General features: G+C 39.2%; 1 long non-coding RNA gene across 9 annotated transcripts in view; it reads left to right on the plus strand.

Annotated features, from left to right (window-relative positions):
* Nucleotides 1-16,834, plus strand: part of LOC109143251 — a 74,256-nt gene extending 57,422 nt beyond the window's left edge. For 5 of the 9 annotated variants that reach the window (XR_005604626.1, XR_005604622.1, XR_005604619.1 and 2 more), the window contains 2 exons: nt 2,931-3,018; nt 4,354-6,253. This is a non-coding gene — a long non-coding RNA (uncharacterized LOC109143251). Of the gene's footprint in view, nt 1-618; nt 3,019-4,353; nt 6,254-7,022; nt 8,492-8,537 lie in introns of those variants that run through there. The other 4 variants (XR_005604623.1, XR_005604621.1, XR_005604624.1 and 1 more) reach the window with 4 other exon arrangements.
* The last annotated feature ends 339 nt before the right edge of the window (nt 16,835-17,173 follow it).

The following is a 17,173-nucleotide window of genomic DNA, read 5'->3' on the forward strand; positions in this document are numbered from 1 at the left end:
ACTTGCTTTTCCATTCAAATTTGAAGAAGAACCCTTTCCATCTGTTATTTTCAGCTAGTCTTCCTCCCCTTCCCTTCCAAACAGCTGTTTTTTGTACTGGTGTGTCAAAGAGACAAGTAGAAAAGAACCCAACTCTGAGTATTGTAAAAAAGCATTATTCTCATGAGCTGAAAATTAGCATTTGGATTTTATTTCTCCTCACATGGTTGGTGAGAGTGAGGAGGCTAAATAACAGTCATTAGGGTTAAGCATGTTTTCTGTCATTTTAATGCAGCTATTTCTCAAATCTGAATAATGAGTTGGTGTACCTCTGCTTGTCTACTGTCATTTGACCCAACTGGAGTGTGAGATGACTCAGAAGTAGCACTGGTTTCAGAGTATTTATATAACTTGAGTACAAGGAGGTAGAACTTTATTCATGCAGTTGGGCAAGAAAGGTGTTTCTGCACTGGTTATAGCAAAGACATGAGGTATAAGATCATGTAGGTATATCCTGTACCTTGAATGGCCTGACTTGCTGTATCCTTGGTTTTACCGGAATAATCATCACACAGTATTTTGATGAGGAAATGGCTGCAGCTGCTTACTGAGAGCTGCTGCTCTGCTACGTTTCTTCAGGCACCCCTGAATCAATGAGAAGAGACCATCTGAGACCATCTCGGCCCTGCCTTGTCCTCTACCTGGTTCCCAGTTTGGAGGACTGTAAGACTGAGTTTAGTACACTGAACATCATGATGCCAGAGCACCTGGAGTCACCAGGAAGTGTTGAACCACATTCTAACTAAGCTCGTTCTTCGGGGGTGCTACCCTACTACCCTGTTTTAAGTTATAGAAACAGTGATCTCTGCTGTCTCAACTTCCTCATAGCCTAAATGTCTTACTATTAGTGTTAACCAATCCTTTTATGTTGGGGCACAACCTCTTGAATAGTGGTTTTTATGCCTGGTTTGTGCAATATTCTTTTTCCCCACACAAACTGTATGCTGGATTTCAAGCTCAAAATATTTTATCCTTTTACCATGCACAGCTTTGATTTCCCCATGAGTAAAGCTACAGACTTTGTGTAAAAAAAAAATGCAGTGATTTTTGGGAACATACTTCATACCTTTCAAGTAATGTGAATCCTCCTTAATGTCATCCAGAGTACTTCAAAAGTTGTCATCCAGAAAATTTCTCACAAAGTCTTGATCATTATAGGTGAGTTTTCAGTTCCTGGATTGTTACTCAGCACCCTGGAAGCCTGAACTGGAAAACATTGTCCATGGCATGGTGTTGTAACTGATGCTGAAACTGGGCATTATTTTGCTGTGTTCCTGGATTTTTGCTGAGCTCATGATTTTGGTTCTCTGCAACCTGCAAAATTTGTCCTTTTGTGGTAGTTGTGGGAGACAGGGGAGGCCAAAGTTGGGGTTTGGGTCTCTGGCGGCTCTTGTGACTGTAACTGTGGAGCATTGTCCAAATTTTCAGATGAAGCAATCATCTAAACAAGAGGGAACTTGTTGCAGATCAGCAGTTAATATGCACATTACAAAAACTGTAAGACCTGAACCCAGTGGTGAGACTCCATATGATCCAGGTCTTTTCTCATTTGTTTGTTAAGATTGCTGTCAAAGCCATTTCTCCTGTCCTGACTAGAATCACAAATTGTTTAGGATGGAAAAAACTTCTAAGATTGTTGAGTCCAACTCTTAATGCATGTCCACCACTAAATCAAGTTCTGAAATGCCACATATATGTATCTTTTAAATACTTCCAGGTCTGGTGATTCTACCACTTCCTTGGGAAGCCTGTTCCAATGTTTAAGAACTGTTTTGGTGAAGAAATTTTTGCCAACACCCATCTAAACCTCCCCTGGTGCAACTTGAGTCCATTTCCTCTTGTCTATTACTTATTCCTTGGTAGAAGAGACAGACAGACAGACAGACAGACTCCCCCCTTGCCAGAGCCTCGTGTCAGGTAGTTGTAGGGAGCAGTAAGGTTTCCCCTGAGACTCTTTTTTTCCTAGACTGTTTAGCCTAGTTCCCTCAGTATCTCCTCATAAGACTTGTGCTCCAGACCCTTCACCATTTTCCTTCTGTGGACACACTCCAGCACCTCAGTGTCCTTTCAGTAGTGAGGGACCCAAAACTGAGCACAGTATTTGAGGTGCTGCCTCATCAGTGCCAAGTACAGGGGGAGAATACTGATGAGATAGAATGAAGAAGTAAGATTTTAAACAGCCACAGTGGAAAACTCCTTGATGAGCAAGTCAAACAATGAAAAAGCATTATTCATGTCCCAGGAGAAAGTCAGAAAAAAAAATTCAAGATGCTATAGCATTTAGTTGTAGAAAATGAGGAAATGCTTAAATTGCCAATCAGAAATACAAAAGGAGAAGAAATGAGACATACCATTCTTGTTCTTGTTTTAAGGATCTTTTTGTGGTTTATATTCTATTATATATTTTATATTTTAAAGTTCATTAGGAACTTTATTAGGAATCAGCATATGGTTGAAATATGCTCTGATTCACTACATAATGAAGATTATTTTCTTGTTTTTAATAGTGACCTTTTAATTTTACCATTTAGGGACAAACTACTGGTGCTGGGCTTATTTGGGGATTTTGGGGGGTTGGGGTGGTAGGGCTTAGTGCCTGGATGGCATACCCATAGTACTTACTCTTCCTTCTGTTATCTTTTGCTCTTTGCATTGTGGTGTCTGTGGTGTGGTACTGTAGCACTGTATGAAGCAGAAAGCTCTCCAAGAGTACCAACAGTAACAAGAAGGGGTGTATTTTCTGTCTGGTTTGAATCAGCATTTTCTGTAGAAAATCCTGTTTGTCTGCTGTATCCTGCCAAGCTTTTAAAGACATGATGAAAAACTAAGAGCAGAACCTCATCCTTGTATGATAGCCTTATTCCAGCTCTTCTCCCTCAACTCTTTCTCAGGTGATATGGTAAAGCTACAAGTGAAGAACAGGAAGATTTGTTATTCTGACCTAGGAGACATTCATGGCTTTTTAGAAGATCTAACTAGGTAAACACTGCCTTGGTATCTGGGACTATGATCTTGAGCCTAAAATCCCATGGAGGAGTTACAAGACTTCCAAAGTAATAATGGTGCTTCTTTTGAAGTGATGGATCACACCACTGAAATGGAGTGGGAAGGAGTAAATGAATAAATTTTCCTTCATATTTATTTAAGCTAGAGTTTTTCCTGATCACATTTTGATCCGTATCTTCTAGCAAACATATATCAATGCCTTTTTTCTGCAGCACTGCTGATATCATCCTCGATGATGTATAGCAGCTCTACTTCTCGCTTCTCCATGATTGAAATGCAAAACTACACTGAAAATCTGTGCCTTGTAATAGCTGCATGGAATGCTTTGCCAAACTGTCAGCAGGAAACACAAATGTTAACACTGTAGTTATCAAAGTAGTGCAATGCATTGACTGCAGTATGTATTTTAAGTGTGATCAGATTTCTTTTCCCATTTTCTGAGTGGGGTTTCCTGAATACCGTAGAAGAATCTCCAGGTCTAAAATGAATAGAAAAAAAAATGGGAACAGGGACAATTTCTCTCTTCAAACTGATTTCAATGCATTAAACACACTTTTGCTATGAAAGGGACTATTATACAGCCCTAAATTCAAACAACTGGGTTCTTTCATTCAAATGATTCTCTGTATCATGCTGAAATAATTACAGAGCTTGGTCACTGCAAGTCACATCCTTAATAGGTGGCAAGAATAACCACATTAAACAGGGATATTTTGTCTAAACTTATTTCTCTCTTTCCAGACTTCCTAACTTCTTAAAAATCTTATTAAACACTAGATTTAATGTACTTAGCCTAATCGCTATCTCCAAAACATTAAAGAATGCCTGTTACAGATAAAAGAGACCAAATTAACTTTTCTCATATTTTTTTTCCCACTTTTTCTACTAAAATTTTTTCTAGCTTCTTAATTGAAAGAAATCCCTTATTTTGTATTCTGTTGCAATTTTTAAGAGGAGCATCTGAAATACATATAATTTCATTCCACATGATACACAACTCTACCTTCTTAATTTCAAAACTTAATCACCATTTCTATTTTAATATGAAAGCAAGCAATGTATTAGCATGATTGTCTATCATGTCTTGAAGAATCCCTTATTCTTAATCCTGTATCTGAATTAGCTTTGCTATTTGATCTTCTTTAATAATTAGAAAATATCACCAAATATTTTTTGCAATTAGTTGCTGTAGTTGGGCATAGGGCAGCCCGGAAATTGTGGTGTGCTTTTTTAGTAAAACGTATTTGTGGTAGTCTGCGTGGCAGGGAGTGAAGAAGGTCTGTGGCTGTGGTCTGTTTTGTGATGCAGGTGAGAGCTTTTCCAAGGTTCACCAACCTGCATCTTGGGAGCCTGGAGATCTCCTGCTGCAGAGCCAGGAGTGAGAAAATCCTTGGTGGCCAGGGGGTGAGCACTCCAGTGAGACACAGTTCAGCAGAGGTAAGCCTAGTAGACGACTGAGGCCTAACTAAGACCAGTGCCTGTAAACTGGAGACAGGGAAATTAATGTTGGGATTATAGTATCATAAGATGATAGGATAATTCAGACTGGAAGGGTGCTCAGGAGGTCACCAGTCCAACCTCCTACTGAAAGCAGCATCACCTCTGATCTCAGACCAGGTTGCTCAGGGTTTTATCCAGTCAGGTCTTAAAAACCTGCATGGATGCAAAGCACAACTTCCCTAGGGAACTTGCTTCAATTCTGATCTTTTAGGGAAAAAGTTGCTTCTATCCAGTCAGAACCTTTAATGACAGAGACACATTTATATTGTTGATGACTATTGGGATCAATATGCCACAGGAAGTGGGGAATTCCACATGTATTGTTACCTTCATGACCGGATAATTTTCTGGGAAACTTGTCTTTTATCAAAGATAAGATGATATTTTCTGTATATACAGCTGTTCCTTGTGGCTTTAATTTAACAAATGCATGAAGACATATCCTATCACCTAGATGAAAGAGCTGAATGAGGTACTTTTGACAATAAAGGCATTGTTTTTTTTAAATAACAGTTTTGAATTTCTTTTAATTTAAATTACTAAAAATATAGTAAAGGAATCTACAGGAACTGAAAACTTGGTTTAAGGAACTGTTGCCTTTCTAATCTTTCAATGGCTTTTTTACTTCAATACTTCTGAGACATTTCTATGGCATTTAATTACCAAGTGACTTGGAAAAGAACAAGAATATTTGCAGAAACATGTGAATAACCTCGTTTGTACTTGTGCAAAGCCATTACAAAACCTGTTGATTTAAAACAAAACAAAAAAAGCAGCAGACTGCTATCTTTCACGTGATAGCAAGACACAGCATATATGGTTTTCTGTCTGAACCCACATCCCCCACCCCACCCCCTAATGCTTCAAAAGCTTTATTTGCTGAGTAATACAATTCACTGATACACTGATTATCAGGCTAATGGTACATGCTGACAATAGGGACACTGAGGTAGTTTTGAGCCTCTTCTGATATTTTCCTTTGCTGTTGCTGTCATAATAACATGAAGCAGGTGACTGCATGGTCAGAGAAAGAGTCTATTCCTGGGACACATCGTTGTTATAGTGATGCATTTAGGCCTTTTTGTACCCCTTCTTACCTTCAGATTTCTGAGAGGTTCCATCTTGAATGAGAAAATGCAGCAAGATTAAATTCAGTGCAGATGCTACCAGTCCATTCTGTACCAACCCCCAAACCAGGAATGCAATGGTGGACAGAATTCAGTTTCCCACCGTACATTTAGTCGTGGGCAATTAAAACATGCAAACTTTGGATTATCCAAACTGGAAATGGTTAATCTCTGTTTACCTTCTTTAACTTTGGACTGTACAACTTACTCAGCAGATATATGCCAACATTGTTTATTTATCTAAAGCTATTTATCTAAATCAGCCGGCATATACATTCAAGACGTAGGGTATAATCGTGGTCTGATTCTCCAACAGTGATGGTAGCATCCTGTTCTCATTTTTGGGTGTTAGGGAGTTACAGTCTCATAGTCTGCTTGAAGTGCAGATGCTGCCTAATTATACGGTACAAAGAGATTTGACTTCAGTGAAAATTTAGAAAAAGAAGGCGTCTTGTGTAATGCCTGCACACTTATAAAAAGGCTTTGTTTGGAGAGAAAAAAAAAAAAAAAGAGAAGCTTGAATCTGAATCCTATCCAAGGATTTTCTTTGTAAAAGAGCTGAATGGGTCCTAGCATGGAGATAAAAATACCGATAAAGGGGTAAAAATTGTTTGTGGTACAATGGAGAGATAAGGTTCCATTTAGCGTGTGCTTTTGTGGGCACCTACAACTTGGCAGCTGTGCTGGTGGTGTTTCCAACACTGGGAGCCTGCTCAGCTCTTCTTCCCACGGCCACGTTCCTTGCTCTGATGCCTCTGAGGTCCCAACGACTTCTTCCTACTTCTGTTGTCCACCAGGAGTTGTGCAATACCTGCCATATGGTGTGTCAAGTACAACCACACACATAAAAATGTGATTGGGAGCAAAAGTGGACAAAACTGTGCGAACTTTGGTGTTTCCGAGCAAGGGCTTTGCAGTAAATAATTTTGGTATGAGACATGAAAGTTACTGTTTTAACTAATTTCTTAGTCATTGGTATCTAAGGACCTTTGAAGTTGATCCCTACTCAGTTTTTTATATGATTTCTGGGTTTCCGTTGTTCCTTTTATGAAAATCACCATAATTATGATTTTATTCTGTTAAAAAAATACTTTTCTTTCTTTCTTAAAACTGTGAAAAAATATTCAAAAATATATATTAAAAAACTAAGAATCTTTTTTCACTAGCATTTTCAGTAGTAAGTCTTGCCTTTGTTAAAAATTTATGCCATTGAAAGAGACTAATATTAAATACCTAACTAGGCACACCAAAATTTAATCTTTATTTTTTAGTAAACATCGAAGATAAAAATGCTGAATTAGAAGGATCCTGGGGGGGAAAAATAAATCACTCAAGTTTTGCTTTTTACAGATAGTTTTTTGTACATGTGTTTTCCATATGAAATTCTCATTGGAAGCCCTGCTACAGATGAGACTACAGCTACCCTGCTGTGAGCAGACACAGACAGTTCTGGTTTGGCTTACCTGTGCTCCAAGGCAGCCAGGCAGCCTTGGCACTGAAACTGCAATGTGCTGCAGAACCAAGCTGAGGGCTGAGACCTTGGAACTGAACAAGGATATGACAAAGACCTGTCTGAGTAAACTCTTGTTCGAAGAGTCGTGTGTGTTTGTACACGGGCACCATAGCACCAAACAAAAAGTTGGAGAGCGAGCCGCCACAAGTGTATGATGGCTGTATGATGTCTTAAAAGAGGATATCTGTGTTTAAAAATCTACTGACAATCAAATAAATGTTTCTTTCCGTAAGTAGTAAGACTTCCCATGATCAATTTCTATTTTAGCGGTGCAGTTCAGTATTCTGGCAACACAAGATAATTTACCTCCTAATACTAATCTCTTAGAAGGTTTGGAAAAAATTAAAAGAATACTTTTACTGTGTCTTTTGTAGTCATAACAGATGGTGATTAGGTTTTAAAAATTAACCAGAGGTAATAGTGATACTTGATTTTAAACAAGGCTGTAAAATTTTAGTGCTCCCTGACATGGCTTGGACAACTAGGACCTATAGAAAAAAGTTTTTAATCTTTTTGACCAGAGGTAAAATGTATCATTGGAGATGAAGTTTGTATCCCTATGACTATTAAGTGGAATTTTTTTTATATGTAAAAAACTAGGTGAAGCTGTGGTTCTCTGGGGCACCTTTCATATTATTTTGAAGTTAAAAGAAAAACAAAAATTGAGAACAAAACGAAAATAGGCATTTATGTTAGAACTTCATTTACTCCAGGAAGTGGTAGGGGTTAGAACCTAATATTTTCTTACTTCTAGAAAAGATGAAGGGAAAGACAGAAGACCTCATATGAGCCTTATTTGAAGATTTATTGCTACCAGCCAGATCTATCTGAAACTATTTCCTGTTGTTCTGTCAGGCCCAAATTTATCCCATGGATGCCCTTTTCTAGCTGTGCTGTTATTTATGCATGGTGTTATATATAAACCATGAGGTCTGATGCCCTTTACAGTCACAATCAAACTTTTGTAGGGATGGGAAATGAGGGGTATCACAACACCATGTCTCCAGCCTTGCAAATGTTGTTAATCTAACAGTGTATATCCTGTGAATATAGACAGTGTATATTCTACTTCATTAAAACTCTGCAAACATCCAATCTTCTGATGGCTTTCTGTGCTGTTGCTTTGGGTGAAGATTTGCCATTTTCATATAAAGATAGAAACTAAATATAAACTTCTCTACCAAATTCTTGAAGAACATTAAATAGGTAATTAGCAGCACCACAGATTAATTTGTATCTGCTTTGGAAATTCCAGATTTTAATCTAAGTGCTGTGGATTTAGGTTGGTTCTTATGAGAAAGCATTTGTGAGACATTAAAGTACTTTATCTAGCTATCTTATCTAATTTTCAGCTGATTTGAGGTCTTTTTTAACTATGAAAAATGATCTGATTAAATACACTGGTGGGAAAGACACAGCATTCATGAAAACCCTTCAGAAACGGTTCTGCAAATGGAAGAAGAGGTTCACCATATGAGGACCATTTCTCCAGTGATGGAAGATTTAGGTGACAAGTTACTGCTCATTCTGGTTCTGCTCACAGCTGTTGATGACAGCTCACTGTTGCTCTTTTGCCCCTCAGACAATGGCTGAGATGAGGGCTACAGAGGTCTGGGGCTCTGGTTTGGAAGACAAAGCTGATAAATTGAACACAGACTACTCCCTTTTCAAGGACCATTTTCCACAGAGATGAGAAACTCTCTTCAGCCTCAGGAAGATAATCTCCTCACCCTCCTTTCAGAGTCCTGGAAAGACCAAGTTAGGGCCCCAGAAGAGACTGTTGTTTAGACATTCTGACTTGGTGTCTGTAGAAGTCTACCTCCTTCTGTTGCCTCTGGAAGGGGTTCGGCCTGGAACTAAAACTCAGAGAACTCCCTTCTGGTGGTTCCTTCTTTCTCCAAGCTGGTGGAGAAGAGTCAGTTTGCAGAAAGGTAAGATGTAAGATGTGCTCCAGATGGAAGCTGTCATCCCATGACGTGGGTATATCACAGCATGGGAACCCCCCCTAGTTTTCTACTCCTGTACCATGTAGTCATAATAGCACAGAATGGCCTTTTTTGTCTCAGACAGTAAAGCAGTAGGAGATCCTTTCCATCTCAAGGTGTGTGGCTACACAGCAGGAAGAACTCCACACTGCAGCTTTCAAGTGTTGAGTTCATCAGAAGTTTGAAGCAGAAGACTAAGAGTCTGTGGCTTGTTAATAAGAAAAATATTTGGAAAAGCTGCTGAATTACCTGAGATTTTTGTATTGCATTGTAAATCTTCCTACATTCCAGGAGTAGATGGGTTCCCAAAATTTCTGGAACTTGGAATATTCAGCATGGGATTCATGTTAGTCAGTTCTGGATGTCCACAATGAAGACGACTGTAAGCTACTCATCCAAACTCCTTTTACAGTCATTAAAATGTGAATAAGTGTTTCTATGATGCAATTCATCTAATATTAGTGTAGATGTTCGATACAGCAGAGATGAGTCATCCTCCAGAAGTGCCCAATTCTCCCCAGTAAACATCAGTTTAGAAACCTGACTTCAGGGCCTGCTATTAGGTGATATTATTTCCACTCATAAATTATCATGTTTTCTTAAGCCTACCATGCTATGGGAGATAGAGATACTACTCCCTTGATTACCATATTTCTGTCACTTTGAAAGATGCTAAGCACTGAATGGAGAAAACAGGAATTATTTATAATTAATTTTGAAGGCATCCTTCAAAAACTTCAAGTTACAGGTTAAAAAAATAGATAAAGAATACTAATAAAAAAGGGAAATATAACTAAAGTATCCCTTCAGTTGAAGAAAAAGTAGATGAAATGCCAAAGAACGAATCAGTGGAGAAACAAAAGTTAGCAGAGAAGGAATACTATCACTACTGGAATCCATTCCTAAAAGTGGTGTTTTTATTCATGAGCTAAGTGGCTGTGTGAAAAAAGTCCTTTGGTTGTGCTGAGAAAGGAAGTAGGTACATGACCAGGTGCATTACTTTGGACAGTCCCTGTATTGCAGTTTTCAGAGGAACCCCCAATTTGGTGTGCAACTGCCCGTCTTTCTGTCCTGTCAGCACTTGAACCTCTATATTCAGCTCTGATGCCAGGAATGGGCCACCTGGGCTTGAAGAAGGAATATGTTACACACCTAGAATGGGAGACTTCCAAAATGTGTGCGCTTATAAAACAAAGATAAAACAGTGACAGAATGATGCTGGTGTAAACATTATGGAGAATCCCCCTTTTTATTTTGACACAGCTATCATGGGGTTATGCTGGCACATGGAAGTTCAGCCAAGAACCCTACCCAGAGGTCTACAGCTAACTAACCTGCTGCCCCAAGAACATTTTGGTCTGAACACAAAAGTAGGCTGGGGGAAGGAAGACATATGCCCATTTATCTGGTAGGGAACTGAAGCCAAGATAAATCAGAGAATGCCCCCAAAGCTTGGTGATCTGAATCACCAAGGATTGCTTCTACTCTCAACAGCTTACAGGACTATTTCAGTTGATGTTCCTTTCTCTTACTCAGAAATCTTCATCAGGATTATAATTTTCATAATTCTGAAAGAAAACCAGACAAAATTGTAAAAAGGTTTATCTCTTCTAATTTTATTTTCAATGAAAATAACTTTTCTCTTACTTTGATCTCTCAGCTTGTTCAGAGGTAGTCTGCTTTCATAAGTGCACTCATGACATTTTAACTAGTAGCTGGGCTAAGGTAAGTTAAAGTGGTATTTTACTGCATCATAGACTACAGTTATATGGAGTGAACTTAATAAGATTAAATGAGCAAAGGAAGAATCTGTAGTGCCAGACCACCTCTCATGAACTTTTGTGTATTTGTGCAGCTAATCTCTTAATTGGATTTTTATGAGGAATGTTTGCATATTTTTCCAGCTTAGTTGTTTTCTGCTGTAGTCATGGCCGCCATTTTCTCTGAATGTCTAGAGTTCTATTGAACACTTTATGCAGTCCTGTACTTGGAAAACACAGAGGCAAACAAACACTATGGGAAATAACAATATACAGAGCATATCGTGTGACAAACTGCTACATTAGTACCCAGGTCATTACTATCAGACAAAGCTGCTTCCGTGAATAGCTGCATTTTTCATTCTTCATTCATTGCACAAGGAAAGAAGGACTGAAAATGCTACTATCAGGGCTGGATTCCCTCCAGCCAGCGAGGTCATTGTTTGTAAAACCTTACAGGCGCAGCTCAGGGTGGCACTCGACCAAAGCAAGGCCCTTGTAGGATGCATGAAAGGATGTGGAATTTTCCATTGACCAACACAGGTTCACAATCCTACAGAGGCATACTTTGGTAGGGGATCATAAAAACAGCACTGTGATGGGTTTAGTAATATTCAACCAAAGGTTAATGTAATTACCAGGAAAAACCCTCTGCTAATTACAGACTGTCCTGTCTTTTAAAGCTGTTATAATCACATTGCTTTCAGAGCTGCAGCTGAAGCTCGGTTAATGCAGTCTGCTTTTTGTGTGTAGGTGACAACTTGAGTCAGCTCCAGTGGTCTCTCAAAAATGCATTAAACAGTGATTTTACTGCCTCAGAGGTGATGAACAGGAGCCTGGCAGGGCCTAAGGTGCTTCTGTTACTGAAAAGAAAGGGACAGGAGCAAAACAGAGGGCTGAGAACAGGTGCAAAGTGGAGAGAGCAAAGATTACTGGAACAACTGCTCCTGCTGGCTGGGGGCAGAGGTGGACTGTCGTGTTGTTTCTCTAACCTCTGGCTGTTGTCCCATGCTCCATATCCCATGTGCCCCCCAGTCTTTCCCCTTCCAGAGCTCAGTCTTAGGTGAAACGGGCAGTGGGAGCTGCCCACAACAACCTTTGGCATCTGATGAATTCAACTCTTCAGGTACTTATTCTGCACAATAAAGGACCTAGTTAATGAAAAAGTATTTATTCTACAGTGTGAGACTAGTCTCAATGATTTAAGACTTAAACACACAGGCTAAGCATAAAAAATGCATTACAAGCAAGTGCTGTGACTTCTAAGCAGTTTTCTTGCACTCCGATTACTGCTATAGATCAAAAAATAAAATTATGTACCCAAAAACTTGTGTATATATCTATTGCTTTTCTCTGGATCCTCCAGATGTGAATAAAAAGAAAATAGAAATAAATACTTCCAAAACTAATAATAATTTTATCAACAACAATGATAACACAGTATATTTTAATTTGCTGTTATGAAAAGAGTCATAGGGCAACTTCTAAATGCTGGGGGTAGGATTGTTGCCTGAGACAAACAAACCCTGCTCAAATCCTGTCCTGCAAAAGGAGGTCTTGATTCACTGTTTGATGACAGCTAAACTGAAGGAAATCAGTCCCTAAAAACAGCACTTTACAAAAGCCTGGACAGATGTTGGGACGCATGGGCACTGGGGTTAGTGCAGGAGTTTGTAATTAGAGTAAAAATTGGGGATTAACTGCTGTTTCTGTCAACTGGCATCAGGCAGGAACCCAAAAGGGATTAGTTTTTATCTATGGCCCTGAGAGAGCTCAGGAAGTCTTTGGGTCTGCTGGTTATGGAAAAAGCAGACTGGGAGCTATGACAAGAGGAGTGCTCTCTGGGTTTTGACTCTCTGGTGCACAGGAAAGCAAAACTTCTCTGTCCAAAATTTGCAGATCCTCACTTGTATTCAAGGAAATACCTGATTCCATAATCATCTTCTTATATAAACCAAATGCAAGGGACTAAATACGTCCAAGCAAATCAAGTGACTTGCATCTCTCCCATCATACACTTCTGTTTGGTCCTTGAGTCATTATGTGGCTGCATTTGGTTTGAGTGAGCATATTCTCTCTTACTAATTTTCCATACATCTCAGTAGCATTACAGAGCATTTTGCATTTTCAGTGCTTATTCTGTAACTTAAGAGATTTTCTGAGCTGGAAAACCAACTGTTAGCAACTACATCCTTAGGTGACTTCATTTTAGCATTGGGGAAATGACTGAGAGCACTCGGGGGACTTTTTGGTGCCATTCCCCTCTCTTTAATGTACTTTTCTAAATTTTCTCTGCCCCTACAGACCTCTGTAGGAAGGCAGACAGAGCAGGAGCAGCAATTTCAATGGCAGAAACCTGCAAAACCTGTCATGCTTGTTCCCGTAGCTGTTCCTGATCCCAAAGGCATACAGGGCAGCGGCCCCTCCAGCTCTGTGGCCAGAGGTACAGAGAAGACATCTTCCTGGATTTACTGTAAAAAATTCTTTGAAGGGATCAAAAGGCCAGTTTATTCTCCAACTGATGCCCTAGCAGCTTTGACCACAAGTGCTTGCTGCCATATGGTGAAGAGGAAATGAAATGTTAAATAATGTTTTTTTCCTTGCAGCTGCTCCTGGGTCTGTTAGACTTGAAATAAATGTTTGTACATTCATAATGTTATCTAAATAATGAAATTTTACTCTGATTAAGTGCTGGCTGCTAGAAGAGCTTTGTGCTTATACTGATGCCTCTACAAAATGTATACACTGGAAAGAGTCTGACTGCAATCCTGAAGTACTTCCACAGGCCTCAGTCTTGTGGAACAGCCCCTTTCTGGAAATAAGTCTTGTTCCAGACTTATTTCCAGATCAAGCCACTACAGTGTTTTCTGACACACAGCTGTGCTTACTCCCAGCTTTGGGACATGAAAAGGAAAGGCCATGTGAACCCTTTCCCCTAGAAATCTTTAATGATTCCAGTAGGATCCATGTTGTCCAGACGTAAAACATCATGAATAACATGGAAGTTGAAGTATTCATTGTTCTATATCATCAAGCCTCTGTTAACTTGCATAAAGATAGTCTGCATTTTTCACAATATGCCTAATCAGAGATGTCTGTGATAGGCAGTCTGGTGTGTATCACACTGCCAGTTTGCCATCTAGTGGTATAGCATAAAGTTAATTTTACATCCTATTTCATCATTTCAGTAGAAAGATGCCCCCAGAACACAAACACAAGATGATTTTAGCAATCTATTAGCAGAAGACAGTCCATACCTATGATCCATAATTCCTAGACCTTGCACTTTGTCCCCCAGGAGCAGAGACTGGCTCAAGGTCTGGAGAGTTTTTTTGATTCCACAGGAGGACAGCTGTATAGATCCAGTTGCTCTTTAACACCTTAGGCCTTATTGTTTTCAGTGTTACCCTGGTCTTTTTGACTCTATTTTTGTACAAGTGTCAGGGAATCCCAAACAGCAGAATGTGAATGGCACTTGAGAGAGCACTTTCTGTGTGACAAGGGGTCTTCAGTGAGCACCCACGTCAAGAGAGGACCAGTGTAACCTCAAGAGCTCCCAACAGATGTTTGTTCAGTCTGTTCCACAAAACTTTCTGGTTCTCATGATTTCCCAAACCTCTTTCGGTAGCACAGGTGTGCTGCCAGGGTCATGGCAGTTGTCTTTCAATGCACTGATCCAGACTGCTGGAGGCAACACTGCAAAGGGAAAATACCACTTCCCTGCAAAGCCCATGAGTGCTGCTGAGGGAAAGCTCATCACTTCCTCACTGGACTGCTGTGGGATGGGAACCACATCCCAGCCAAGGGCTTCAATTGGTCACTCTGAGGAAGGTTAAAACATCCAGGGAGGAAGTCTGGCATAACCAACCAGCAGCTACAGGAGTTGAGGAAGTGATGAAAAAACATGCCAGTGCATGGGGACACTTGCACAGCATGTCTAGGTTTTGTTTCACTCTACCATAAGAGTACAGCTAAGAATATTTTTCCCTTCTATATTAACTCCCATGTCCTTTAGTCCTTTATATCTGATAGGCACATAGACTGTTGCTATATTAGTAATCACGTGGGTACTATTTACTGTTTTCTGGGAAGAGACAAACTACAGTTGCATGGAGACCAGAGTGCCAGTGCAGTCAGACAGTCACTGTCTGAAATCTTTGTCATCAGTTAATTTAACCTCCTCAGAGTTTCAATAGCTATTTTGGCAGCATGTTCAGCCACGCAGGCCCCTAAGGACTTCAAGCAATTTTGATAAGCCATTCATTTCTGATTTAAATAAAGAAGGAACAAATGACAAGACAGTAAAAAAACCTCTCTTTGGGAAAATATGGCTTTGAGAAAAGTCTCAGATGTGAAACTGCACAGGGAAAGGAAAACTGGGAAGAAACACTTATTTTGTCTCTTTGTACCCAAAAGAGCAAACAACGATTTCCATCAGCTGCAGAACATAATTTTCTCACTCTGACTGCAGTAGCTGGAACAGAAGACTGGCTTCCCAAATAGTAGAACTGAGCCTGTGAATGCAAAGAGATGCTAAATACCTGTGAACTTGTTCATATTACTACTTCTATCACATACTTGCCAAGGAGCAGGATGGGAATGACACAAACTGGAAGAGCCATTTTGGAAAAGAGGCACTGTAACTTGATGGGAAAAATTTCAGTTCTGTAGCAAACTCAGTTCATATGGGCAGTTAATTTTCTCTGCATGTTTTGATGTGAAACTGGTTGCCTCAGTAGTTTTGGTGTGCTTTTGAAAGGGGCAATAATCTTTCAGAAATATTGCTGACAGTTAAATATTTTTAAATAATGCTATAGGCCCAGTAGATACAATTTTGGCTGAGTACAGTACATTTGGTTGCAGAGCTGATAGCACTGGCTCACAGACCTTGCACTAACAGAAGAGTAGCTGTGATATGCTCCCTTTGGTAGTTTTGAAGTCCAAATAATTTCTTGTATATTGGGAAGTTCCTGTGGGGAAAAAAGCCAGAACAAGTGCATTGCACAGAATACTGTTAGGCAAAGAAAAAAAAGCTTCAACATGGGCATGACTTCTTCCTGAAAGGTATAGAAGTATCATGGTTATGAATGGAAAACATAGTCTTTCTTTCGACATTGAAGAAATATCTTAACTTACAAAAGACAGTGCTAACAAGAGAGTTAGCTGAGTTAAAATCTAAGGAACCCTTTGGTAAGATCCTGACAAGGCACAGCTAGAAGAGCTGGTGACAGCAAGAAGTGGTAGGAAATGTGGCTCTTGTTACTGCATAAATATGTCACCCATTAATCAGTATATTGGCATCCTCATACAGTAAATATGTAGAAACATGCATGCAATGATATTTGAGGAAGTCACTGAGTCCCTTATTAAAATGAGAGTGGGACAACAGTATTTTTCTTTTTGTTTCCTTCAGAGATGTGCAGTCTTGTATGGCTCAGTCTTGGAGTTGGGATGTGAAAATCTGTCCTTTCAGCTCTTGTCTGAAAGCTTCATTAGGCAAGGTATTTACCTGAGCTTAGATACAGCAGCGGGCTGATACAATGTGACTGGGTACCCCCGTATCAAACTCAGAAAATGTGTGAATAGTCCTTCTTTGTGGACTGACTTCATCCTGCTGTCTTGGATTTGTTTTAATTTCAAGTCAATGGAGAGGAAGAATCAGAGGTTTCCTTAGAAATTCAACTAATTGTGTTTAATTTTTGCATTGAACTGTTAATAATGGCCTATTATACTGTTTGTAAAATGCTTCTGATATTTGAAAATCGTAAGACAGTCATGGCAGATGGAAACTGAAAGGCAACAAGTCTGGCCTTTGTAAATTCTGTTTGCATTGTATTCCACCTGATAAAAAATAGTTGTATGGAAATTACAATAAAAAGAAAATATTTCCTTTGAGATATAGAATTTATGTTTGTACACTTTTAGATTATTTTTAGGGTGAGGCTTATTAAATTTTAAAGATATTTCCAGTATGTGACTAAGCTGACCTATTAATACGGACACTTCAAAATCAGTCATATTGAAAAAGTTACCAACCAAATATACTAATTCTTTTCAAGCTTTTTTAAAAATATAATTCAAATAATGGCAATATATTAAATAACCAAGGCATATTTATTTTAACGAAAACAATAACTGTAAACCAGAAAGCCTCAAGAGTAAATCCTCTACAGGGCAACATTTACTGGCTTTTAATATGGGTCTGATTAATGTCAAACCCTTGTGAATAAACCTATCTTAATG

This window comes from Corvus cornix, chromosome 1A, assembly GCF_000738735.6.
Source record: "Corvus cornix cornix isolate S_Up_H32 chromosome 1A, ASM73873v5, whole genome shotgun sequence".
Lineage (NCBI taxonomy): Eukaryota > Metazoa > Chordata > Aves > Passeriformes > Corvidae > Corvus > Corvus cornix.